At 42.4% G+C, this 27,590-nt stretch overlaps 1 protein-coding gene across 11 annotated transcripts in view; it reads left to right on the forward strand.

Annotated features, from left to right (window-relative positions):
• GALNT1 (polypeptide N-acetylgalactosaminyltransferase 1) overlaps positions 1-27,590 on the forward strand; it is a 193,818-nt gene that overhangs the window by 16,965 nt on the left and 149,263 nt on the right. For 2 of the 11 annotated variants that reach the window (XM_073332672.1, XM_073332675.1), the window contains exon 2: positions 10,669-10,825. The exons of 7 other annotated variants lie outside the window; for them this stretch is intronic. The gene's annotated coding sequence lies outside the window, so the exon portion shown is untranslated. Of the gene's footprint in view, positions 1-8,127; positions 8,151-10,668; positions 10,826-27,590 lie in introns of those variants that run through there. 2 more of the 11 variants (XM_073332677.1, XM_073332678.1) reach the window with 2 other exon arrangements.

Here is a 27,590-nt window from a genome sequence, read left to right on the forward strand (position 1 = left end):
ACTTAGGTGCACCATTTCTTATTGGAACCCTCCGTGAAGTCCTGCCTGAAATACTCCTTGATGTAAAGCCACCCCCTTTGTTGATTTTAGCTCATTGAAGCCAACCCTGTAAGCCGTGTCATCAGTCGCCCTTCCCTCTGTCAGAGCAATGGCAGACAATCGTTCCGCGCCTTTTTTCTGTGCGGACGCCATACCAAGGCAAGCATGGAGGCCGCTCAGCTCACTTTGGCAATTAGGAGCACATTAAACACCACACGCATTATCCAGCAGTATATGCAGCACCAGAACCTGGCAAAGCGATACCGGGCGAGGAGGCGACGTCAGCGCGGTCACGTGAGTGATCAGGACATGGACACAGATTTCTCTGAAAGCATGGGCCCTGCCAAAGCATGCATCAAAGGTGCTAATGGGGCAGGTTCATGCTGTGGAACGCCGATTCTGGGCTCGGGAAACAAGCACAGACTGGTGGGACCGCATAGTGTTGCAGGTCTGGGACGATTCCCAGTGGCTGCGAAACTTTCGCATGCGTAAGGGCACTTTCATGGAACTTTGTGACTTGCTTTCCCCTGCCCTGAGGCGCATGAATACCAAGATGAGAGCAGTCCTCGCAGTTGAGAAGCGAGTGGCGATAGCCCTGTGGAAGCTTGCAACGCCAGACAGCTACCGGTCAGTTGGGAATCAATTTGGAGTGGGCAAATCTACTGTTGGGGCTGCTGTGATGCAAGTAGCCCACGCAATCAAAGATCTGCTGATATCAAGGGTAGTGACCCTGGGAAATGTGCAGGTCATAGTGGATGGCTTTGCTGCAATGGGACTCCCTAACTGTGGTGGGGCCATAGATGGACCCCATATCCCTATCTTGGCACCGGAGCACCAAGCCGCCGAGTACATAAACCGCAAGGGGTACTTTTCGATAGTGCTGCAAGCTCTGGTGGATCGCAAGGGACGTTTCACCAACATCAACGTGGGATGGCCGGGAAAGGTACATGATGCTCGCATCTTCAGGAACTCTGGTCTGTTTCAAAAGCTGCAGGAAGGGACTTTCTTCCCAGACCAGAAAATAACTGTTGGGGATGTTGAAATGCCTATATGTACCCTTGGGGACCCAGCCTACCCCTTAATGCCATGGCTTATGAAGCCGTACACAGGCAGCCTGGACAGTAGTCAGGAGCTGTTCAACTACAGGCTGAGCAAGTGCAGAATGGTGGTAGAATGTGCATTTGGATGTTTAAAGGCACGCTGGCGCAGTTTACTGACTCGCTTAGACCTCAGCGAAACCAATATTCCCACTGTTATTACTGCTTGCTGTGTGCTCCACAATATCTGTGAGAGTAAGGGGGAGATGTTTATGGCGGGGTGGGAGGTTGAGGCAAATCACCTGGCTGCTGGTTACGCGCAGCCAGACACCAGGGCGGTTAGAAGAGCACAGGAGGGCACGGTACGCATCAGAGAAGCTTTTAAAACCAGTTTCATGACTGGCCAGGCTACGGTGTGAAAGTTCTGTTTTTCTCCTTGATGAAACCCCCCGCCCCTTGGTTCACTCTACTTCCCTGTAAGCTAACCACCCTTCCCTCCTCCCTTCGATCACTGCTTGCAGAGGCAATAAAGTCATTGTTGCTTCACATTCATGCATTCTTTATTCATTCATCACACAAATAGGGGGATGACTACCAAGGTAGCCCAGGAGAGGTGGTGGAGGAGGGAAGGAAAATGCCGCACAGCACTTTAAAAGTTTACAACTTTAAAATTTATTGAATGACAGCCTTCTTTTTTTTGGGCAATCCTCTGTGGTGGAGTGGCTGGTTGGCCGGAGGCCCCCTCCCCCCACCGCGTTCTTGGGCGTCTGCGTGTGGAGGCTATGGAACTTGGGGAGGAGGGTGGTTGGTTACAGAGGGGCTGCAGTGGCAGTCTGTGCTCCAGCTGCCTTTGCTGCAGCTCAACCATACACTGGAGCATACTGGTTTGGTCCTGCAGCAGCCTCAGCATTGAATCCTGCCTCCTCTCATCACTCTGCTGCCACATTTGAGCTTCAGCCCTCTTCAGCCCGCCACCTCTCCTACCGATCATTTTGTGCTTTCCTGCACTCTGACATTATTTGCCTCAACGCATTCGTCTGTGCTCTGTCAGTGTGGAAGGACAGCATGAGCTCGGAGAACATTTCATCGTGAGTGTGTTTTTTTTTCTTTCTAAGCTTCACTAGCCTCTGGGAAGGAGAAGATCCTGTGATCATTGAAACACATGCAGCTGGTGGAGAAAAAAAAAGGGACAGCGGTATTTAAAAAGACACATTTTATAAAACAGTGGCTACACTCTTTCAGGGTAAACCTTGCTGTTAACATTACATACATAGCACATGTGCTTTCGTTACAAGGTCGCATTTTGCCTCCCCCCACCACGTGGCTACCCCCTCAACCGTCCCCCCTCCCTGTGGCTAACAGCGGGGAACATTTCTGTTTAGCCACAGGCAAACAGCCCAGCAGGAATGGGCTCCTCTGAGTGTCCCCTGAAGAAAAGCACTCTATTTCAACCAGGTGACCATGAATTATATCTCACTCTCCTGAGGATAACACAGAGAGATAAAGAACGGATGTTGTTTGAATGCCAGCAAACATACACTGCAATGCTTTGTTGTACAATGATTCCCGAGTACGTGTTACTGGCCTGGAGTGATAGTGTCCTACCATGAAGGACACAATAAGACTGCCCTCCCCAGAAACCTTTTGCAAAGGCTTTGGGAGTACATCCAGGAGAACCGCGAATGCCAGGGCAAAGTAATCCTTTCACATGCTTGCTTTTAAACGATGTATAGTATTTTAAAAGGTACACTCACCAGAGGTCCCTTCTCCGCCTGCTGGGTCCAGGAGGCAGCCTTGGGTGGGTTCGGGGGGTACTGGCTCCAGGTCCAGGGTGAGAAACAGTTCCTGGCTGTCGGGAAAACCGGTTTCTCAGCTCACAGCAAGCAAGCGATCTACAACCTCATCATCATCTTCTTCGTCCCCAAAACCTGCTTCCGTATTGCCTCCATCTCCATTGAAGGAGTCAAACAACACGGCTGGGGTAGTGGTGGCTGAACCCCCTAAAATGGCATGCAGCTTATCATAGAAGCGGCATGTTTGGGGCTCTGACCCGGAGCGGCTGTTCGCCTCTCTGGTTTTCTGGTAGGCTTGCCTCAGCTCCTTCAGTTTCACGCGGCACTGCTTCAGGTCCCTGTTATGGCCTCTGTCCTTCATGCCCTGGGAGATTTTGACAAAGGTTTTGGCATTTCGAAAACTGGAACGGAGTTCTGATAGCACGGATTCCTCTCCCCAAACAGCGATCAGATCCCGTACCTCCCGTTCGGTCCATGCTGGAGTTGTTTTGCCATTCTGGGACTCCATCATGGTCACCTCTGCTGATGAGCTCTGCATGGTCAGCTGCAGCTTGTCATGCTGGCCAAACAGGAAATGAGATTCAAAAGTTCACAGTTCTTTTCCTGTCTACCTGGCCAGTGCATCTGAGTTGAGAGTGCTGTCCAGAGCGGTCACAATGGAACACTCTGGGATAGGTCCCAGAGGCCAATACCGTCGAATTGTGTCCACAGTACCCCAAATTCGAGTTGGCAAGGCCGATTTAAGCGCTAATCCACTTGTCAGGGATGGAGTAAGGAAATCGATTTTAAGAGCCCTTTAAGTCGAAATAAAGGGCTTCATCGTGTGGACGGGTGCAGGTTTACATTGATTTAATGCTGCTAAATTCGACCTAAAGTCCTAATGTAGACCAGGGGTCAGTTAATTCCAAAACCTCCTCTAGTGTCACTTCAGTTGGTGACAATTCCTCAGATATGTCATCTACAAAAGATGGCTCAGGTTTGGGAATCTCCCTAACCTCCTCAGCTGTGAAGACTGAAGTGAAGAATTCATTTAGTTTCTCTGCGATGACTTTATCATCTTTTAAGTGCTCCTTTCGTGTCTCGATCATCCAGGCCCCCGCTGGTTGTTTAGCAGGCTTCCTGCTTCTGATGTACTTAAACATTTTGTTACTTTTTTTTTGAGTTTTTGGCTAGCTGTTCTTCAAACTCCTTTTTGGCTTTTCTTATATTTTTACATCTAATTTGGCAGTGTTTATGCTCCTTTCTATTTACCTCACTAGGATTTGACTTCCACTTTTTAAAAGATGCCTTTTTATCTCTCACTTGTTCTTTTACATGGTTGTTAAGCCACGGTATCTTTTGTAGTTCTTTTACTGTGTTTTTTATTTTGGGGTATACATTTAGGTTGAGTGTCTATTATGGTGTAACAAAATATAAACAACTTTCATTTTGTTTACTTTCATACCTAATAGTACTACTTCTAGAAGGAGAGAAAAAAAAGCCCTTTTTATTGGCAACTTAATTTTTAAGACTGGTAGAACGACTGGTGAGCCAGTTTGACAGTGATCATTCAGGCTGTGACATTTTAATGATTTAAAAAAAGAACTTCTGGAATTTTCAACGGTAATCCGAGGGCATTGTAGGTCTTTCTGTCCAGTCATGTAAGCTGGGGTGTAATAAGGGTTGGAGTCCTTGAAACATAGAAGTACCTTGTTGGGTGAATTGCATTTGTTCCCTCTTAATTTTGCTTGCTGCTATGTTCTATATGTTCTATAATCTCTTTCCACACTTCTTAAGTAAATATTTTAATTTTCTTCCAGTATCTTTTTAATTTCAGTATTTTCATTTGTAATGTTTTAAATTGTTGTATATTAAATGCAAATTTGTTAAAATACACCATTGCAGGTGTTACTGTCATATAAGTAAAAATTTACAGAAATGTCATTAAATTACCAACTAATATATAATCACTTTATCAATATCCTATTTACAGAATAAAACTTAAAACACCATTCAATAGCTATGTTCTTGGAATACTTTTTAAGAGCTAATTAATTCAGGTGAAGAGGAAAAAAAGTGACTTGATTTTTAGGGGTGTCTGTGTGGCTTTTTTGGTGCCCAGTTCTCAAGCTGTCTTGAAGGGGCTGGATTTCAGAAAATACTGAGCACTGACCTTCTGACAGCCAGACCTTTTAAGATGTGTCAAGCTGGACTCTAAAAAGCTTGAGAAACCCTACTCTGAAACCTAAATCACTTGTCACTTTTTACGATTGACCAAAACTATATACGAGTCCTACAATCTCAATTGTGAATCAGGGCCATCTTTTGTTTCTTTAATCAGAATTTAAGGGTGTGCCCAACTACTTATTACTTAGCCATGTAAATGGAGAAGATGGTGCTGAGGGAAGAAAGACATTGAGAAAATGAGGGACAGCTGTTAAACTAATCTAGTGATAGTGCATATTAGCTAGAATCTAATTTGGTGTGATTGTCCAGCAAGGGCTAGGAGTGCTGTGGAAAGTAGCACCCTTGACCTTTAGGAGATAGTCATTAGAGAGATATGAAACAGTCTATCTCTAGCTGTATGAAAAACGAGAGGTTCAAGGGGAAGCAGTGTCAGTGCCCGGATGTAGGTCTTCTAGGGAAGGAGTCTGCAGTGATTTTGGGTATCTGCCTGTGTACAGCTTATGACTTTAAAAACAGGGTCTGCAGTCTGTTAGATACAGCTCAAATTTTTTTAATGTGGGATTTGTTTGTCTTTTCTGTTATGATTTACCTTTTATGTTGGAGTGGAATTCTAAAGAGTGGTAGCACAGGCCTAATGGTGAAAGGTCCATAATGTAAGTGGTCTCCCACTGAAATTGAACCACCTTAGACTTTACAATAGGCTGTTGCCTACCCAGAAGAACTAGTCTGTTCAGGTAGGCTGGTAATTAAGCAACAGATCACATGGCAGGCATTTGATCACCTGATGAGGCTGATCAGGAAATCATCTGAAGGGGATGGAGGTTATAAAAGAGTCTCTTAGCAGCTGTGAGAAAAGAAGAAAATACCATATGAGAAGTCGTGTGCAAGGAGAGGAAGTATGTTGGACTAAGAGGACCCTACAGAGTGGCAAAGAAACTGAGGCAGGGAAAATGTGAATAGGGTGTTCAGTATTTTGTCTAGATATCCCATGTTAAGTAAATTGTGTTAGAATCCTGTGTAACGTCTGAGAGTCAGTTTGCTTTCACTATGGCATATCCCTGAAAAGGTAATGTGTGAACTAGAAGGCTCACATCTTCTGTGAGAGTTGCGGGGAAGTACAGTCGCTGCTGGGAATGCCTGGGGGAAATGGCAGAAGTTTCAGGGCCTAAGTAACTGAACCACAGGGTTCTTGCTGCCAAGAGGAGTGTAGGCATGAGATCTGCACCTGGAGTGTGTTCAGAGGTCCAAAGCCAGAAACAGTGCCTAAACTCTGGCCATCTCTAACAAGCTATGGGCATGTGGGATTCAGCAGCCTGGTGATTGTCTAACCAAAGCAGCATGTTCAGATCTGTGAATATAGCCAGAGCAGGAGTTCCCAAACTTTTTGCTGGTACAACCCAATTTTAATTATTTCTTCCTGGGATCCCAGATGGCATGGAGGATGCCATTTTGTAGAGCAAAATGGTGTCCTCCCTGCATTGTGACCTTGCACACACACACTACATGTGAGGTTACACTGTGCAGAACAAAATAGTGTGTGGGGGACACCAGGGATCACCACAACCCCATCTGCTGATGGCATAACCCTATTTATGGTCATGACCCACAGTTTGGGAACTACTAAGAGAGGGGTTTTAAGGAGACCAGGTGGAGAGAAATCTTATTGCCCAGAAGAATGGGATGAGTTAAAAGTGATATCCAAGTGAGTATCCGGTTTCCTTGCCTGCCTGATGAGGACAAAATGGGAACAGGCTGAATGACATGCAGAGCAACATTGGCCTGTCACAGGCAAGGGAGACCAGAAGGGCTGAGTGGGGGTGGAGGAAAGAGAATGGAGTGGCTTCAGGGACTAAGCAGTAGAATGAAGCTGTCAGTCAAAGGGGTAGGGGATGGGCCTAATTGGTAGTCACATATACAATATTACGGGGAAAAGGGTTGAAGCGAAGAGGATGTGCACTGCTGAACATGCCTGAGTCTGAACCTCTATTTAATGTGATCTCTGTTAGTGTTTTGATCCTGGGGGAGGATGAGAGAAACTAGGTCTGGGCTTTTCAGCTATGGTCAGATAGTTCAGTTTGCCAGAAAGGCTAGCAATGGTCGAATTTGTTAACTATGCCAGAGGGTCTTAATAGTAAAATAAACTGTACTTTTATTAGTTGCTGCTGCAAAAGACAGTTTAATGTAATTTTATGAGGGAAATGGTGTCTTAATTTTTTTTTTACAGCCTTGCAGTTGAAATCTTAACTGCAGCTGCTGCCAGGGTCAAACAGTTTAATTGAAACCAGTCCTTGACTTGCTATCTGTTATGTAGATATTTTTTTTAATAAAAAATCATCGAAGACTGTTGGTATGTAAAAGGGACAAAATGAAAAATGTTTCATCCCTTGAAAATATCCTGTTTTTGGGTGAGGTAAAAATTGTTCTGATTGAGGCTGATGGATTAGTACTGAAGACATTAGGCCAAGTAAGCTGAATGTAAACTGCCCAGAGCAGTGGTTTTCAACTTTTTTTTCATTTGCAAACACCTGAAAAACTTTGAATGCAGGAGCAGACTCCTCTGGGAATCTTAGACATAGTCTAAGGTCATAATCATCATAGCCACAGGTTGAAAACCACTGGTGTAGAGTATGCTAAGGAGTGCGGCATAAAGAGTCTTCTCAGAATTTGTGGAAAGCAACATACCCATGAGTTTTCTTTCAAAAAGATGAAGTGTTTTGTGTAACTTGCACTTGAAAAGGTGGGTTTAGAATTAATTCCCTATGTGTACATGCAGCTTAGGTGAAATGCATGGAAGCAGAAAATTTTGTCCACAGAGAGCTCCTTTTCTGCTCTGTACAATGCAGTATGAGGTGATCCAGTAGCTTGCCACCATCAAATTTAAGACGCTTTGAAGTTTCTCACAGTAAAAACAAAGGAATAAAAATGAGACTGGCACAATTGTCCAACAGAACAGGAATGCTGTCAGGCAGTATTATTTAGTTTTAATGTACTTGTGAGAATGAGACTACAGCTCAGATTGTGACCATAATGTTTCCTTGCAGATAAGCAAATTGTAAGTCTTAAGCTGCCTATGGAACAGTGATCAGTTTTTCCCAGCCCTGGGAAGACATGAAAGGTAAGGTGAGAGAAATACATGCAATTCAAAGCCGATAAAGAACAAGACAAAAGAATGTGTGTGGGGGGGGGGGGGGGAGGGGAAAGAGAGAGAATTTGCTTAATTCTAGTTTTGTTTTTGGACACCAATCAAATGAATGGAGGCAGTTAACTAGTAGCCAAAAGAAACTGAAGTCATTTCAGTCTTAAACTTTGGAAATTCCACCTGTAAAAGACCAGGGGTAATTTTGGTCCCTGGGTTTTGAAGAGAAACTGGGTTTACAGTCTAAGTTGCTAAAATTGTTGGTCCTTTTATTCTGGTCAATAAAGCATCTTCTGTGAAGGGAGGTGAGCTTTCTATGAATTTACTATAGAAGCCTTGTTTCAGGTTTTTTAACCACTCTTGTATTGTCATTCCTTTGTAGGATTTAAAAACAAACAAACAAAAAACAGCAGGTTAATATAGCAGCCAGCGATAGGGAATTGAGACCTGAATTTTGTTCCAAGTTCTGATACTGACTGTGTAACTTTATAGAAAACAGGCCATTTAATCTCCCTGTACTTCATTTCCTCTTCTGTAAAAGTATTTACCTACCTTTGTATTTTGAAACTCTCAGATGAAGAGCTCATTCATTTTATATATATATATATTAAAAAAAAAAAAAATGAAGTGCCAGAGTTAAGAGTCTTCCCACCTGGTACATTCCAGTTTCTTGAGGTGACAGATACAATTTCTTGTCCGTTTTCTGCAATTGTTAGGGGTTAACTTTTTCAGGGAACCCTGAAATTGACTAATCTTGTTTTTGAATATCTTTCACTAATCTTTCAAGAGATTCATTGCATAAACTGTAAATTTACAAATTGTGTTATATTAAACAACTTAAATACTCTCTCAGCCCTCTTGGCTGGTAGGAGACGGGCAGAGAGCCAGATGAGAGGGGAGCAAACTGAGTTAAAAGCAGTAAAATCTGAATATTTGTTTTTTCAGAACCTAGGCATTTTTCTGAGAATTAGATAAAACTCAAAATGAAGGGCCTTACCTATATATAACTTGCCTCTAGGGAAAACTGCTTCTTACCACCCATGAGCTAGAGAGCAGGTTATGTTCCAGTTCCCCTTGAAGTCAGTGGGAATCTTTCCACAGACTTCTGTAGGGATTGGATGAGGCCTCCAAAACCTTTTTTTTAATATTTATTGTTCTGGACTATTTCATTTAAACAACAAAAAAAAAAATCTGGTGCATTTCTTGACTAGTGCCCTAAAGAAATTGCAAGCTTAAATCTTGCAGTTTACGTTACACTTTTTCTCAGTTTTGTAACTTTTCTGCTTGATGAATACTTTGGTACAATACTGACAGTATGTTGCTGTATCTGAGAATGAAGCCAGAAGTCTAATCAATAATAAAGATGACTTGTAGTTTTGAGAGTTTGGGGAAAATGTTTGCAAGAGGATTAGGAGAGGGAAATACAGAAATTAAAATTTTACTTTTGAAAAGTGTATTTAAATCAGTGTGGTGCAGACTAAATGCTTTTTCATTCTGGTATACTAGTTAACTATGCTATTTAGAACTTTGTATATCATTTCCAAGAATATTTTTGATTCAGTGAAGTATTTGTTAGAAATATTGTGATGATGATAAATATTTAGAAAATCACCTTGGAAAAAGGTATCTGTCCTATAACTTTCTTGTGGGTAAGGGGTTTATATTGGCATACTTATCCAACTCTTTGAAACATCTCTTTCAAATAAGATAATTTAAATTGTAGTACATCTGTTCTGCCTGATGAAGCTTCATAATTGTGTTATAAGGTATATATTTGCATTGTTTCCATTTGAAAACTCAAAAAACCCCCAAAAACCTAGAATTTTGAGGAGAGATGGGAGTACTTAAATTCTTATATGATTTGTGAGACCTAGAAGGTGGTAAAAGAGAACTGCAAAAGTTTATTGGAAAGGGATAAATGTGTAAAGTCAGCTGCAGCTTAGTTGTCTGTGCCAGGTACCTTTTACTTAGAACAGCAATTTGTTGGTTTAAATTGTTTCATGGTGTACTATATGCCTCCGTCCACTTATCAAAGATTTGATAGAATGCTGTCGTGTAGTCTCATGTCTTAAAGAGAATACTATAAATATCAGTTTAAAAATAGACTTCACAAATTAGTTTTACTTATTTTGAAGTACCACATCCTTGATATTTTTCAAATATTTACCAACTCACAAATTGGAAATTCACAATAAAGTATCCCAGTCTGTATCAATAAAGAAGGTCTGTCTTTTCAGAAGGTGTGGGCCATAGTCTCCTAGTTAGGCTTGTCAGAATTCAATTTTTTATCATTTTGATGGATAATATAAATGTTCATCTTCAAAATGTTTTTTGGTTTTTATCTATTCTAAATTTTCACAGTTGTGGGAAATTATGGGGAAATATACAAAGTAAATATCCTTAAACTAAGTCTTCAAGCAGCATTTTTCTTTTTTTGCCTATATGTAAATTTCAGTTATTGATTGCAATATTTTTTCATCGGTTTGTGTATATCCAGTGAAATCAGTGTTGACTGATGAAAATCTAATCCTTTCAAGACTACACAGAGTTAAGGTTGAGTCTTCTACTTAAAGCAGGATTCAACTTCTATGTTTGAAGAGGGAAGAACATCCTCCACAATTATTCTGAGTACACAATTTTCTGAGAATTTTCAGGTAAACCCATTAATTAAAATAAACTTAAATGTGTTCTTGAAGAAATTTGTCACTCAGTGACACCTTTTTGTCCTCTGTGATCTTAAGAATGAAATAAAGCACTCTTCAGTTAGTTAAATATATGGGAAGTTTGAAATCTCATAGGTTACGTTTAAAGAAAGAAGGTTGTCATTATGCTACTTTATTGGTGACTTTTATGTAAGTGTTATGAATGTAATGGACAGGGCAAAGGCAGCACCTTAATTGGGGCTATTGTGACGTGAGGCAATACAACCAATCACCTTCCTCTAGAGCAGGGACGGGCAAACTTTTTTTTTTTTTTTTTTGGCCTGAGGCCCGCTTTGGGTTTCAGAAATTGAATGGAGGGCCAGTTAGGGGAGGCTGTGCCTCCCCAAACAGCCAGGCGTGGCCCAGCCCCCGCCCTCTATCCGACCCACTTCCCTTTCCCCCCCCGCTTCTCGCCCCCTGACAGCCCCCCCTGGGACTCCTGCCCCATCCAAACCCCCCTGTTCCCGGACCCCTAACTGTCCCCCCACCGCCCCATCCAACCCCCCCCCTCCTTCCTGGTTGCCCGGGACCCCTGCCCTGTCCAGCAACTCCTTCTTCCTGATCTCCCCCCGAACTCCAGCCCCTGACCACCCCCCCGAACTCCCCTGTCCTCTATCCAACCCCCTTCCCTTGCTCCCTGCCTGGAGCACCGGTGGCTGGAGGTGCGGCTGCACCAGGACAGGCAGCCGTGCTGCCCAGCTGGAGCCAGCCACGCAGCGCACAGCACTGGGTCAGGCTGGGTGCTGTAGCTGCGCTGCCCCCAGAAGCTCACAGCCCCGCCTCTCAGAGCATTGCGCTGGTGGCACAGTGAGCTGAGGCTGCGGGGGAGGGGGAACAGCAGAGGAGGGGCCGGGGACTAGCCTCCTTGGCCAAGGGCTCAGGGGCTGGGCAGAATGGTCCCGCGGGCTGTAGTTTGCCCACCTCTGCTCTAGAGCTAATTTGCATGCTGTAATTCTGTTAGTTGAAATGAGGTAGAGGTATGAGAGGAACTGGACTTGAATATCGAGTTCTTATTAGCAGAGTGGATACAAATGAATGATTAAATTAAAAATGTGATTTTTATTTAAATTTGATTTTTCCAATTAAAGTTTGTTTTAAAAAATCCATTTTAAATGAAGTTTGATATTGACAACCAACGATAAGGCCTAAACTGACTATAATTAAGGCTATGATTTAGTCACGGGTATTTTTAGTAAGTCATGGACTGGTCACTGGCAATAAACAAAGTCACGTCCCGTGACCTGTCCATGATTTGTACTATAAATACCCCTGACTAAATTGTAGGTGGTGTGGGGGTGCTCTGGCTGATGCTGCTACTGCTGCTGGGGGGGGGGGGGGCTCTAGCATGCTACCACTGCTGCTTAGGTGCCCCTGGGGTCAGCCGTACCTGCCACTACAGAAGTGTCCTGGAGGTCCCAGAAAGTAACAGAATTCATGACCTCCATGAAAGACTCGTAGCCTTAATTATAATAGATTACAATCATGTAAATTAAATACAAAAAAAAGCATCATCTGTGCTGCAATGTTTCAAAGGTAGTCAAGCCACTGAACTGGTAGAAATTGCCACTTAAGCACCTGGAACCAGAGTTTGTTGAAAGCAGTAGCCCCTTCTGTGGGTGAATAGAGAATATTTTCCTCATGAAGGTTTATTAAGCTAGTTCATTCAACACATTTCATTTCAAGTTAAGAAACTGTTTGGGAGTTCAAAAAGCAGGAAAGCTTGTTTTCCATTCTATGAATAAAAATAGATGTGAGAGGATGAGATTTACTAGTTCTGAAATCTTGAAAGACCAGAAACAGTTCAGTTTACTAACTACAGATGTACTTTGTTTAATAAATCCATTTTAAATATAAAACATACTTTGATAAACTTTTTTTATATATACAGCTCAATTAAAGTAGTTTTGTTTAACAAACTTTGAAAATGCTATTTATGCATTTTTATTTAAATTTGAATTTCTATTCAAATATAGCAAGTAAGATCAAGTAAAATCTAATCTAGTAAATAAGAAACGTATTCACCATTTTCTAACAATACACTTATTTAGATTAATTATTTTTAAGTGTGTGTATATATAGGTGTATATACATATGTATATAAGTATTAAAAAAAATGACAAGCAACTGTTGACCCACTGGATCATGGTGTATTAGTAAAAGGTCTAGTCAGGTGCCTGATGAATTGTCTTATGGTTGACAAAAGCAACACAGATTTTTACAAGTTTCACAAATCCATGTGTTGTCTGAGTTGGAGGCCAAGATTACAGCACACTGTTTTCTTCTTTCTTGCTTTGCTTCCATCCTGTGGAACAAAGTTGCTTCATATTGAGCTGCACCCAGTGCCACATGTTCCATCCAGATTGAACAGGATTCTGCAGGCTTCCCCTAGCTGTCTACATTTATGTTGAGCGACTTCTTATCATTTTTGGACATATTGGGGTACCACCGTGAAGGGCAACCCTGTTTTTTAAGAGCTGTCTCGAATCTCGCTGTGCAAAATATTCTTGGAGATATGGTCTTCTCCCATTCTCCTGACATGACTGAGCCATCGCGACCTTCGCTTCTTGATAGTAGTTTCTAATTGTGTCAATTCTGCATGCTCCAGCACTTCTCTGTAGGGCAGTTTGTTTTCCCACTGTAATTCCAGAATCTTACACAGGCATCTCATGTGAAAGCTGTTGAGTCTCCTGATATGCCTAGCATACGTAGTCTTGTTTCTCAAACATGGAGCAGGGATGATGGCATGCAAGTCTGATAGATTTTCATCTTCACCTTAGTTGATAATTTGCTGTTGTTCCATGCATGTTTCTGTAATAGCCTGAAATTCTTAGCTGCTTTTCCGATTCTGCCGTTCAGTTCAGTCTGAAGGTCAAGTTTCCTGCTGATCATAGAACCCAACTAGCAAAAGCTGTTATGACGCCAAGAGATTTACCCTCCGGAGTAATGTCAGGCATTGGTTCTTGTGTCCTTGTATATGATCCATCTTCTTAACCTGAAGCTCTTACATGATGCAGAAGACTTGTGCAAGAGATTTTGCATAAAAGATTCACTGTGGGCAACCAAGGTGGTGTCATCTGCAGGCAGGAAATATCTCATAACCAGCTCTGTCACCTTGGTTTTCACTCTAACCCTTTCGATGTTAAGCAAGCCTTCATCTAGTCTGGTTCGAAGATAAATGCCATCATTGCTGTTAATAAATGTGTATATCATTGCTTAAATAAATGTGTGTAGATATTATGTATCCTTCTGATTAGCAAAAGGAAGAATTAGAGTGAAGACTATATTTAGCTGCAAAATCAACATGTTTTAATGGTTACAAACCAATGAGAATCAAAATTTCTTCAGGAAAATAACTAGGTACAAATGCAAATCAACATTAAAATCAATGATCTAAATCAAGTTTTCCTGCTTGCTGATTTTAATAATGTTTAAAATCAGTCCACCCTGGTTCTTCGTAATTCTCTTCTGGTTTCTCATCCGTGAAATCTGAGAAACCATTGGAGTTTCATTCTGTTTCTGTCATAAGTTCATTTTTGTGTTCAAAAGGCTCTATAACAGGTTTTTAACAAATGCTTGAGATTTCATAATTTAAAAGGTGGTATATAGTATCTAATTCCATCATTCTAGAGTGGTAATGTACTTGCAAACTACTTCAGCATGGAAGGTTTTCCTTTTCATTTCCCCCTCAATGTATGGTATTCCCAGTGAACACTTCTTAATTGTAATTGAAATTGTACCCTTTCTAGGTTTGCTTGTGGTGGTTTTGGCTTTCTTTTTGTTCTGTCAGGGTTTGTTTTGGCAGCTGCACAGTGGCTTGTATATAACATCTTAAGACTCACTTAAAAGATGCTAATTTGAAGCAGAGACGATACCCCAACAAATAATGTATCTGGGGTATACTTTCTTATGAAGTTTAAAAAAAATCTCCCAAACCCTGCTTCTTGATAGAATACTCGTGTGTTTCAGAGGTGCAAAAATAGCTTCAAAAATATATTTCAGATAAAGGATTAAAATTCAACCCAGGCAGGAATGATTTATCACTATCTAGAGTCGGAGATGCATTCTAAAAGATGAAGACAATCACACTCATCCCATATACCACAAATTTGATGAGGACCATTTAGTTTCCTGTTTTTAGAACCCCTTGGTATATTGTCTGTTTCTAGTCAGTGGTTTGTACATTAACTGTTACTGATAGCTCTGAACTGCTGGGCTTTAACCCTGATTTAGCATTGCAGTATAGGGAAATTAATGTGTGTCCAGTCTTGTAAAATATAATGCAGACTTTTATAGTTCTGTTTGCCAGACAAGTAATTTACACTTGACTGGACAGTAAAATATCATTACTTTTTGCATCATGGTAAAGAGAGGGTGAGTTGACTCTTTCTGCATGGGCTGGGAAATTATTCATAATTTTTAGAACTGTTAATATAATTTGATAAGAGGTTAATATTGAAGTCTACTCTGTATTAAATTATTTGAAAGTTAGGGTTTGTCCACACTGGCAATTAACAGCGCTGCAACTTTCTCGCTCAGGGTGTGAACCCCCCCAATTCCCCTCAGCCTGGCAAGTTGTAGCGCTGTAAAGCGCCAGTGTAAACAGTGCCCAAGCGTTGCACCTCATTGTAAACAGTTTACCTCGTTGAGGTGGATGCTTTAGAGCCACGACCACACAAGGCACGTTGCCAGTGTAAACTAGCCCTTAGTATCACTAAAGGCATAGCTACACTGGAAACTTCAAAGCGCTGTCACGAGAGCACTCCTGCGGCAGCGCTTTGAAGTGTGAGTGTGGTCGTGAGCTCTGGGAGGGAGCTCTCCTGGTAATCCACCTCCATGAGGGGATTAGCTCCGAGGGCTGGATTTAGCCCCTCCCCTCCACGGCCGTCAGTGCCCCACACTCTGACAATGCTCCACTTCAGCTGGTGCAAGTGCTCCTGGAGAGAACGCATGAAGGGTAGTGTGGACCCACCAGCCGATTGAATTACTGCAGTGACTGGAGGTAGACCTAAATTAAGTCTACTCCACAATGTGGTGTCCACAAGCCCTTTGTCTTCACAGTTCAAGCTTGTTGAGAAACATGGTTTTGGGAACATTCATTCTCTATGCAGCCTTATCGATGTTTGCTTAGGGAGGGGTGTGTGTGTGTGGGGGGGCACTGGTTTTATGGAGCCGTTCTCTTTTTTAAAATACATTAATTGTCAGCGGAGCTAACTGCACCTAGTGGCTGTTAAGCACTGATCTCTGCTAAGTTTGAAACTGGTCATGGATGGGAGGAAGGGGCCATTCAATCACAGATTCTGTCCTTGCCTGTATTGTTACTGGAATTGTTCACAGAATTGTTGCAGAAAATCAAAACTAAGCCATAAAGGTATTTATCTACCCATTTTATGCAGCATTGAAAACTAGTAGTGTGTTTCTGTAAGCACATGACACTAACTGCACTTTCCCCCTCCCTCCTGTGTAACCTTGGGAAACTTCAGATTGTCCTACAATCGCTCATTCAGAAATGACAGAAAAGTGTTTTAGTATGATGGCACCAGACAGTTATACACCATTTCATTTAATGTGCTGTGAATTGTGGGGTCCAGTGCTAAACCTAAAAACATCTTTTGTTTGCTCATCATAGTTAAGAGGGAGGGTTGGCGCACAGCTCAAGGAAACTATAATGTTTGTTAAAAGAACTTGAGGAAATACCTCAAATGGTCTTCTAAGTACCATTTATTTCCAGGACAGGAGATCTCAGAATCATGCATTTAAGAGATAACTAAGGATGTTTGCTGTAGGGTGTCCATCCCCCATTCCAGGCTATGCTCAGTCAAGTGAGAAGTAAAATACAGCCTGTTGGAAAGGAGAACAATGTAGGATTTGATAGAGGGGAGAAAAATCCCTTCTTAAGGAACAAGTGGGTTATGACTTAGTCTAACAGCAATGGTAAATGTCAACAGATGACAATGAGATTAGCCATGATGATGCATAGGAAAACTACACTGTGAATCTAGGCAGCGAAGCATCTTATTGGGCTGGAAAAGCTACATGTCTGCTACGAAAGTTAGTTGCCAATTGGTAAATCAGGTGAATGGATTATTCTTCACCCCACCCCCCCATTCCCTCCTCCTAGTCCAGATTCACTGCAATATGATTTGGCTACCCCAGACTGGATCTCTGTTGCCAAAGACAATTGCAAAATATTTCTCTAGAATACACTGTTAAGGTCTGAGTGTGGCAGAAGTCCTTGTCCGGTTTTGATCAAGTGAACTACTGAGTTCTCTGTTCTTGGAACTCTCTGACTTTACAGAAAATTACAAGAGAAAAGCAAGTTATACAGATGTTGAGGGAGGAGGCCACTGTTCTTGAAACTTGCCAACATAAGAAAAGCTCCTGTGTCCATATGGTATAAGATGGACATGCTGTCACTGGAATCAGTATTTCACCTGAAACCAGAAAATCTCAACCTTGTTGCTTGGTATTAAAAAGAACAAATGAAGGAAGGTTACTTCCAGAAATTCATTTCCACTCTTACAAGAAAGGTCCACAAATGATACTTATTCAGCAAAATGGGTCAAATTTGAGGTAAAAGTGCATGGACTAGAATAGGGCAGGCAGAAGGGCATAGGTGTCCGTCCCAAAGCTTGGAATTCCTACAAGTACAGTTTACTTGGAACCTGAAGTAAAGCATTCAGATATACTTACCTCAGCAACTTCCTTTTGTGGGGTGGGATCCTTGCCCATACATGTACATTGTATGACTTGACTTCACTTAGACATTAGGATAGTCTTAGGGCATATATTGGCTGAATCAACAGTTGATATACAGATAACTACTGCCCTGTTCACCTAAGGAAATTCTTTTCTTACCAGAAGATCTCCTTTCTTCACATTCTCGTGTCCACAGATGTAACCCATGCTAATTGAAAGGCATAATAGTACCTAGGAAAAAGGTTCTTGTGCTCTGCAGAAAGTTCCATTCAAGTTTTATCATGAGGTTCATTAGTTCTGTGAATAAGCTTACTGTTCACTGAGTTAGTTAAAAAAATAAAAAAAACAAGGAGTACTTGTGGCACCTTAGAGACTAACAAATTTATTTGGGCATAAGCTTTCGTGGGCTGAAACCCACTTCATCGGATGCATGGAGTGGAAAATATAATAGGAGGACTGATATATACACACAGAAAACATGAAAAAATGGGTGTTGCCATACCCACTGTAACAAGACTAATCAATTAAGGTGGACTGTTATCAGCAGGAGGGAAAAAAACCTTTTGTAGTGATGATCAGGATGGCCCATTTCAAACAGTTGACAAGAAGGTGTGAGTAACAGTAGGGGGAAAATTGGCATGGGGAAATAGTTCTTACTTTTGTGTAATGACCCATCCACTCCTGGACTTTATTCAAGCCTAATTTAATGGTGTCCAGTTTGCAGATTAATTCCAATTCTGCAGTTTCTCGTCGGAGTCTGTTTTTGAAGTTTTTTTTGTTGGAGAATTGCGACTTTTAGGTCTGAAATTGAAGGACCAGGGAGGTTGAAGTGTTCTCCAACTGGTTTTTGAATGTTATAATTCTTGACATCTGATTTGTGTCCATTTATTCTTTTGAGTAGAGATTGTCCGGTTTGGCCAATGTACATGGCAGAGGGGCATTGCTGGCACATGATGGCATATATCACATTGGTAGATGTGCAGGTGAACGAGCCTTTGATGGTGTGGCTGATGTGATTAGGTCCTATGATGGTGTCCCTTGAATAGATATGTGGACAGAGTTGGCAACGGGCTTTGTTGCAAGGATAGGTTCCTGGGTTAGTGTGTTTGGTGTGTGGTTGCTGGTGAATATTTGCTTCATATGCCAGGTGTATATAGATCTTCCACTCTGTGTGCAGCGGCAGTCAAAAAAGCAAACTGGATGTTAGGAATCATTTAAAGAAGGGATAGAGAATAAGACGGAGAATATCTTACTGCCCTTCTATAAATCCATGGTATGCCCACATCTTGAATACTGCGTACAGATGTGGTCCCCTCCTCTCAAAAAAGAGATACTGGCATTAGAAAAGGGCAACTAAAATGATTAGGGGTTTGGAATGGGTCCCATATGAGGAGAGAGTAAAGAGGCTAGGATTTTTCAGCTTGGAAAAGAGGAGACTAAGGGGGGGGATATGATAGAGGTATATAAAATCATGAGTGGTGTGGAGAAAGCGAATAAGGAAAAGTTATTTACTTGTTCCCATAATATAAGAACTAGGGGCCACCAAATGAAATTAATGGGTAGCAGATTTAAAACTAATAAAAGGAAGTTCTTCTTCACTCAGCGCACAGTCAACCTGTGGAACTGCTTGCCTGAGGAGGTTGTGAAGGGTACGACTATAACAGGATTTAAAAGAGAACTGGATAAATTCATGGAGGTTAAGTCCATTAATGGCTATTAGCCAGGATGGGTAAGGAATGGTGTCCCTAGCCTCTGTTTGTCAGAAGGTGGAGATGGATGGCAGGAGAGAGATCACTTGATCATTACCTGTTAGGTTCACTCCCTCTGGGGCACCTGGCATCGGCCACTGTGGGCTGACAGGATACTGGGCTGGATGGACCTTTGGTCTGGACCTTATGGCCGTTCTTATGTTCCTACTGATCTTCCACTGCATGCATCCGATGAAGTGGGTTTTAGCCCACAAAGTCTTATGCCCAAATAAATTTGTTAATCTCTAAGGCCACAAGTACTCTCCCCCCGCCCCCCCCCCCCCGATACAGACTAACATGGCTACCACTTTTTTTTTTAAGGGAACTCATTAGTTCAGGTTTTTCAGATGCTAAACTCTGTCTGTACACTTTGACTGATGGATCTGATCTGCTTTCATCAGCTACTGGGGACTGAAGATCCAGTGTAGGATCTCTGGAACAAAGTTACTTGCATTCTTTAGGCAATAATACAATTTTCTTATTTTTCTCCATGGTTAGGAAAAGATTAGTTGAATTTGGCAAATAGTTGAATTGAAAATGAAATCCAGCATGTTTCGTACTTTCTTAGGTTTGACTTTTTAGATTAAGTGCATAAAAATCTTGTTTTTTCTTAGATTGGGAGCTGCTTCTACATACAGTCATAAATTACGCTTTCTTGGTTAAAATCTGCAGTTCTTTGTGAATATAAGGCAGGGGTGGGAAAACTACAGCCTGAGGGCCGCATCCGGCCCTCTACATGTTTTAGTCCGGCCCTTGAGCTCCCACCGGGGAGCGGAGTTGGAGACTTGCCCTGCTCTGGGCGGCTCCCAGAAGCAGTAGCCCGTCTCCTACGCATCGGGGCAGCCACGGGGCTCCACACGCTGCCCCTATCCGAAGCGCGGCTCCCGCGGCTCCCATTGGCCAGGAATCGTGGACGGGGCAGTGCGCAACAGAGCCTTCTGGCTATGCCTATGCATAGGAGCTGGCGGTGGGACATGGTGCTGCTTCTGGCAGCTGCTTGAAATTAGCACCACCCAGAGCCTGCATCCTTGACCCCCCCACACACACCCTGCCCTAGCCATGATCCCCTCCTGCCTCTGAACCGCTCAGTCCCAGCCTTCCTGTACCACCAAATCCCTCAGCCCCACCCCAGCGCCTGCACCCCCAGCTGGAGCCCTCACCTACTTCCGCACCCCAACCCCCAATTTTGTGAGCATTCTTGGCCCACCATACAACTTCCATATTCAGATGTGGCCCTCGGGCCAAAAAGTTTGCCCACTCCTGATATAAGGACTCTCATCATGAATCTACAAAATTTTAGTTTTAATGTTTACATTTGCCAGTGGTCTCTGCTTTGGTGAGGCTGAAAGGAACGACAATTCCTCTGGCTCTGAACTGGAATAACTAAATATCTAGAGTAGTAATTTTACACTGGGAACTAGTTACCTCTTAGCACTTGTTTGTTATCATTATACTCTTATTTCTATGCACAAATACTATATAATTAAAACACTTTCAAATTTTGAAAAATATTTTTTTTAAATTTATAGTTTTTGGTTTTATAATTTAGTGGTAGACTTAGTTTATCAGATGGGTATTTGGGATGTTTGGTCTTTTTTCATAAACTACAACTTAACTGGCAGTCAGAAGCTAGCCAATATTGCTACAGTAGTGCCTGCCTCAAACTATCGAACTTGCAGATAGCTACATGAAGGTATTTCTCCTTTTACCTCCTTATATGTATTACAGTTTCAAACTGGGGTGTGAAGTGTGATTTATGTGTGTGCTTGTCTAGTAAACTGTAGCTAATATATGGTTTGGATATGAATGCTAACTTGTGGGAGCTTTGGATATTTGTCCAATTACATTGCAATATATGTATTATAAAAGTTCTCAAAAATAGTCAGAAATATTCAACAAAAGTATCCTTAACTGGGATTTCAGGGGAAAATATTAGCCTTTACCACAGTGGGAAAGTAATGCAGATTCTTTCCTGCACAGGGTTTATCTTCATTAGAAAAATCTACCAGTGTAAACATACATCAATTATGTGTTGTTTTTTTTTTCAGTGTCAAAGTTGCGTTAGTAGAAGCCATCTTACATTTGAGCCATATGTTGATGATATGCTTGGTGTAGGATTTGTTTGTAACTCTTCGTAGGATATCTGTCTGTAACTCTCCTGCTGTATTCTAGAACTTGCCTGTTGCCAATGAGATTTCCAAATTCATCTTAGCTTGGAATTAGCCCAGGTTGTGATCCTGTCTATGGAGTCAAATGTTAATCCTTGTAGCTAAGAGGTAGGGGGAATCTTTGCAGTTGTTTGAATAGTTATGGGGAAGGAGAGAAGGGACCCAGAGATATCAAGATTTCTGATGTGATATGATGACACCTCTACATTTTTCTATTATGTGTTCTTTGATTATGTGCATACTGCTTTTGGGGCAGGCCACCAAACATGGTTGCATTTAGAACCCTGTAAATCTGCAGATATCTGTTTTATATGCTCGGCCCATGTTTGCAGATCATGCATCTGATGCAGATCCAATTTTTATATTTGTGCAGGGCTCTAGTTGTATGACCAGATAGTTTGGAGACCTGGGGTGTTCAGCAGTGAGTGCAGAACTTTAGATTACAGAAAGCAACTTTCTTGGAGCTCTGCTTAACTACCTGGGTACTGCAACACCAGAGAACCAGGATCAGAGCCCCTCCTTCCCCCAGCAGCATGGAGAAGCAAGTGTCTTCATCTTTAGAAACTGGCCATCTCCATTTACTGTGGTCCGTGGGGAACCAGTTTGTTGGTAGAGCTACTGTTGGGGCTGTCATACTTAAGTTGTACAAGACTGTTCTGCCGGTACAGATACTCCATGGGGTCTAAGTGGGGACAGTGTATAAGCCACTGCTACCTAAACATTAGGGTTCTTTGTTTAATGAGACCTCTGTGCCCATTTTCATATAATCATAGAACTTGAAGGGACCTTGAGAAGCCTAGTCCAGTCCCCTACATTTATGGTAGGACTAAGTATTATCTAGACCATCCCTGACAGGTGTTTGTGTAACCTGCTCTTAAAAATCTCCAATGATGAAGATTCCACAACCTCCCTATGCAATTTATTGCAGTGCTTAACCACCCTGACAGTTAGGAAGTTTTTCCTGATGTCCAACCTAAACCTCTCTTGCTGCAATTTAAGCCCATTGCTTCTTGTGTCCTCTTCTCAGAGGTTAAGAACAATTTTTCTCCCTCCTCCTTGTAACAACCTTTTATGTTCTTGAAAACTGTTATCATGTCCTGTCTCAGTCTTCTCTGTTTCAGACTAAACAAACCCAATTTTTTTAAATCTTCCCCCATACGATATGTTTTCTAGACCTTTAATCACTTTTGGCGCTCTTCTCTGGACTCTCTCCAGTTTGTCCACATCTTTCCTGAAATGTGGTGCCCAGAACTGGACATAATACTCCAGTTGAGGTCTAATCAGCGCAGAGTAGAGCAGAAGGACTACTTCTCATGTCTTGCTTACAACACTCCTGCTAATACATCCCTGTATGTATGTTTGTTGCAACAGTGTCCAGATCCATTTCCACAGTACTCCTTCCTAGGCAGTCATTTCCCATTTTGTTTGTGTGCAACTGATGGTTCCTTCCTCAATGTAGTACTTTGCCTTTGTCCTTATTAAATTTCATCCTGTTGCATTTCAGACCATTTCTCCAGTTTCTCCAAGCCATTTTGAATTTATAATCCTATCCTCTGAAGCACTTGCAACCCCTCCCCGCTTGGTATCATCTGCAAACTTAATAAGTGTACTCTCTAAATTATCTAAATCATTGATGAAGATATTGAACAGAACCAGACCCAGAACTGATCCCTGCAGGACCCCACTCGATATGCCCTTCCAACTTGACTGTGAACCACTGATAGCGACTCTCTGGGAACGGTTTTCCAATCAGTTATGCACCCACCTTATAGCAGCTCCATCTAGCTTGCATTTCCCTCGTGTGTTTATGAGAAGGTCTTGCGAGACCGTATCGAAAGCTTTACTAAAGTCAAGATATACAATGTCTACCGCTTCCCCCCATCCACAAAGCTTGTTACTCAGGGAAAGAAAGCTATCAGATTGATTTGACACTCTTTGTTCTTGACAAATCCATGCTGACTGTTACTTATCACCTTATCTTTTATCTAGATCAGGGGTTCTCAAACTGTGGGTTGGAGCCCCAAAGTGGGTCACGACCCCGTTTTAAAGGGGTTTCCTGGGTTGGCTTAGACTTGCAGGGGAAAGTTACAGGCCCCCTGCCTGAGGCTGAAGACCTTGGGTTTCAGCTTTGGCCTCTTGCCAGCAGCAGTGGAGCTTTGGCTTTGGCAGTGGGGCTCTGGTGGGCTCAGGCTTTGGTACCCCTGTCATAAATATAAAGGGAAGGGTAAACCCCTTTGAAATCCCTCCTGGCCAGGGGAAAGCTCCTCTCACCTGTAAAGGGTTAAGAAGCTAAAGGTAACCTCGCTGGCACCTGACCAAAATGACCAATGAGGAGACAAGATACTTTCAAAAGCTGGGAGGAGGGAGAGAAACAAAGGGTCTGTGTCTGTCTGTATGCTGCTCTTGCCAGGGACAGAACAGGAATGGAGTCTTAGAACTTTTAGTAAGTAATCTAGCTAGGTATGTGTTAGATTATGATTTCTTTAAATGGCTGAGAAAAGAATTGTGCTGAATAGAATAACTATTTCTGTCTGTGTATCTTTTCTGTAACTTAAGGTTTTGCCTAGAGGGGTTCTCTGTTTTTGAATCTAATTACCCTGTAAGATATCTACCATCCTGATTTTACAGGGGGGATTTCTTTATTTCTATTTACTTCTATTTTTTATTAAAAGTCTTCTTGTAAAAAACTGAATGCTTTTTCATTGTTCTCAGATCCAAGGGTTTGGGTCGGTGGTCACCTATGCAAATTGGTGAGGCTTTTTATCCAACATTTCCCAGGAAAAGGGGGGTGCAAGTGCTGGGAGGATTGTTCATTGTTCTTAAGATCCAAGGGTCTGGGTCTGTAGTCACCTAGGCAAATTGGTGAGGCTTTTTACCAAACCTTGTCCAGGAAGTGGGGAGCAAGGTTTTGGGAAGTATTTTGGGGGGGAAGGACGCGTCCAAACAGCTCTTCCCCAGTAACCAGTATTAGTTTGGTGGTGGTAGCGGCCAGTCCAAGGACAACGGGTGTAATATTTTGTACCTTGGGGAAGTTTTGACCTAAGCTGGTAAAGATAAGCTTAGGAGGTTTTTCATGCAGGTCCCCACATCTGTACCCTAGAGTTCAGAGTGGGGGAGGAACCTTGACATGGTGGCATAGTGGTGGGATTAACCTGAAATCATTTTGAGATCCAGTTGAGATTTTTTGAACTAGAAATACAGATTTTAAAAAGAATTTTTTTTTTCCTTTGGAAAGGAAGTCCAGAAAGCAGTTGAAACTGAAAGCAGATTATTTTTTCTCTGCTTTGTGGCCAAGCAGAGGCAAAAGGGGTTTACCCTTCCCTTTATATTTATGACAACCCCCTTTCGGGGTCGTGTAGTAACTTTTGTTGTCAGAAGGGGTTCATGGTGCAATGAAGTTTGAGAACCCCAGTTCTAGATGTTTGCAAATTACTTGCTTCATTATTTGCTCCGTTATCTTTCTGGGTAGAGAAGTTAAGCTGGCTGGTCTGTAATTTCTCCTTATTTCCTTTTTTAAAGATAGGCACCTTTTCCAGTCTTCTGGAATCTCTCCCATCTTCTGTGACTTCAAAGATAATCACTAATGGCTCCGATATCTCCTCAGTCAGCTCCTTGAGTATTTTAAGATGCATTTCACCATGCTCTGGTGACTTGAAGACATCTAACTTGTCTAAGTAATTTTTAACTTGTGCTTTCCATCTTTTAGCCTCTGATCCTATCTCATTTTCACTGGCATTCACTATGTTAGACTTCCAATCACCACCAACCTTCTTGGTGAAAACAGAAACAAAAGTCAGTAAGCACCTGTTGGTTCCCCCCCCCCCCTCATTGAGTAATGGGCCTACGCTGTCCATGGTCTTCCTCTTGCTTGTAATGTATTTGTAGAATGTTTTCTTGTTACCCTTTATGTCTCTAGCTAGTTTGATCTCATTTTGTGTCTTGGCCTTTCTAATTTTGTAATTTTTATTTGTAAAATTTTATTTTTATTTTATAATTTTGTAATTTTATGTTTATGTTCATCCTTTGTAATTTGACCAGTTTCCACTTTTTTTGTGGTACTGTTTTTTTTTTTTATTTTTGATCATTGAGGACCTCCTAGTTAATCCAGGGTGGTCTCTTGCCATATTTCCTATCTATCTTATGCGGTGGGATAGTTTGCTCTTCTGCCCTTAATAATGTCTCTTTGAAAAACTGCCAACTGTCTTCAGTTGTTTTTCCCCTTAAACTTGCTTTCCGTGGGACCAACTCCGAAAGAAATCCATTGTCCTTTTTTGTTCTCCCTCCTACCATTCCTTAGAATCATGATCTCTACCATTTTATGATCACTTTCACCCAAGCTGCCTTCCACTTTCAAATTCTCAACTAGTTCCTCCCTATTTGTCAAAATCAAATCTAGAACAGCCTCTCCCCTAGTAGCTTTCTCCACCTTCTGAAATAACAAAATTATCTCCAATACATTCCAAGAACTTGTTGGATGATCTGTGCCCTGCTGTTATTTTCTGAACAGATGTCTGAGTAGTTGGAAGTCCACCATCACCACCAAGTCCGTGCTTTGTATGTTTTTTTAATTTGTTTAAAAAAAACCCCTTATCTACCTCTTCTTCCTGGTTACGTGGTCTACAGTAGACCCCTACCATGACATCACCCTTGTTTTGTACCCCTTTTATCCTTACTCAAAGACTTTTAACAAGTCTGTCTCCTATTTCCATCTCAACCTCAGTCAGAGTGTTTTTTTAATATATAAAGCAACACCTTCTCCCTTTTTTCCCCTGCCTGTGCTTCCTGAGCAAGTCATATCCTTCTGTACCAATATTCTAGTCATGCGTATTATCCTAGCAAGTCTCTGTGGTGCCAACTGTGTCCTAGTTGTGTTTATTTACTAGCATTTAGAGTTGTTCCTGCTTATTCCCCATACTTCTTGCATTAATATACAGATATCTGAGATACTTCTTGGATCTCTCTTCCCTCCTCCCGCCCCCTCCCTCCCCCCCCCGTTCTGTCTTCTCTCCCTTATCCCTGCTATCGCAGACCATGCTCCACACAAATTCCTACCCTTCTCCCAAGTCTCCTTGTTTTTGACTAACCTGTGGGCTTTGGGCACCTGCCCCCTTTGAACCTAGTTTTAAGTCCTCCTCAGCAGGTTAGCCAGTCTGTATCCAAATATGCCCTTTCTCCTTTCTTGATTAGCAGTTCTTCTTCCTGGAACAGCATCCTGTGGTCAAGGAAGCTGAAGCACTCCTGGCAACACCATTCTCACAGACAGGCATTCACCTCCCGGATGCATCTGTCTCTGCCTGGGCCCTACCCTTGACAGGAAGGATTGAAGAGAACACCACCTGCGCCTCAACTCCTTCACCCTTACTCCCAGAGCCCTGTAGTCACTTCTGATCTGCTGAGATTCATACCTTGCAGTATCATTTGTGCCCACATGGATGAATAGCATGGGGTAGTAGTCAGAGGGCTGGATGATCCTCGATAATCCCTCTGTAATGTCTCAGTACGGACTCCTGCAAAGCAGCATACCTCCTGGGATGCCATTTCAGGCGACAGATGTGTTCCTCCATCCCCCTCAGAGTCACCAACCACCACTACCCTATATTCCTCCTGGGAGTGGTGGCTGAGTGATCCTCCCAGCCTTGAGGGTACATGGCTTCTTCCTCTCCACCTTTTGGGGGTGATTCCTCATCGCTCGTTGCCAGGGCAGCATAATGGTTTTCCATCACCATGGTGGATGGGCTGGAAGTAGGGGTGGAGCACTGCCTGCTGCCAGAAGTAACCATCAGCCAGTGTCCTCCTTGTGACAGAGCCATATCCTCCCCCAGTGGTGTGACAGCAGTCCTCTGTAGCTGGATAGCTTACTGAGCCTTGGATGTCTCCATATGAATACTGTCAAGGAATTCCTCATGGGCATGGATGCTCTTCAGCCTAGCCACCACCTCCTGTAGCTCTTCCACCTGTTTCCTGAGAAATTCCACCAGCAGACACCTTTCATACTGGATGGTACCCCCAGCCTGGCTTTCTGAGAGTGGGAAATGCAGGCCACAGTCTTTGCAAATCCACACCAGGATCTGGGTAGAGGCATCCATGGTTAGGTTGTCTGTCTGG

The sequence above is a fragment of the Lepidochelys kempii genome, chromosome 2, assembly GCF_965140265.1.
Source record: "Lepidochelys kempii isolate rLepKem1 chromosome 2, rLepKem1.hap2, whole genome shotgun sequence".
In the NCBI taxonomy this organism is placed as follows: Eukaryota; Metazoa; Chordata; order Testudines; family Cheloniidae; genus Lepidochelys; species Lepidochelys kempii.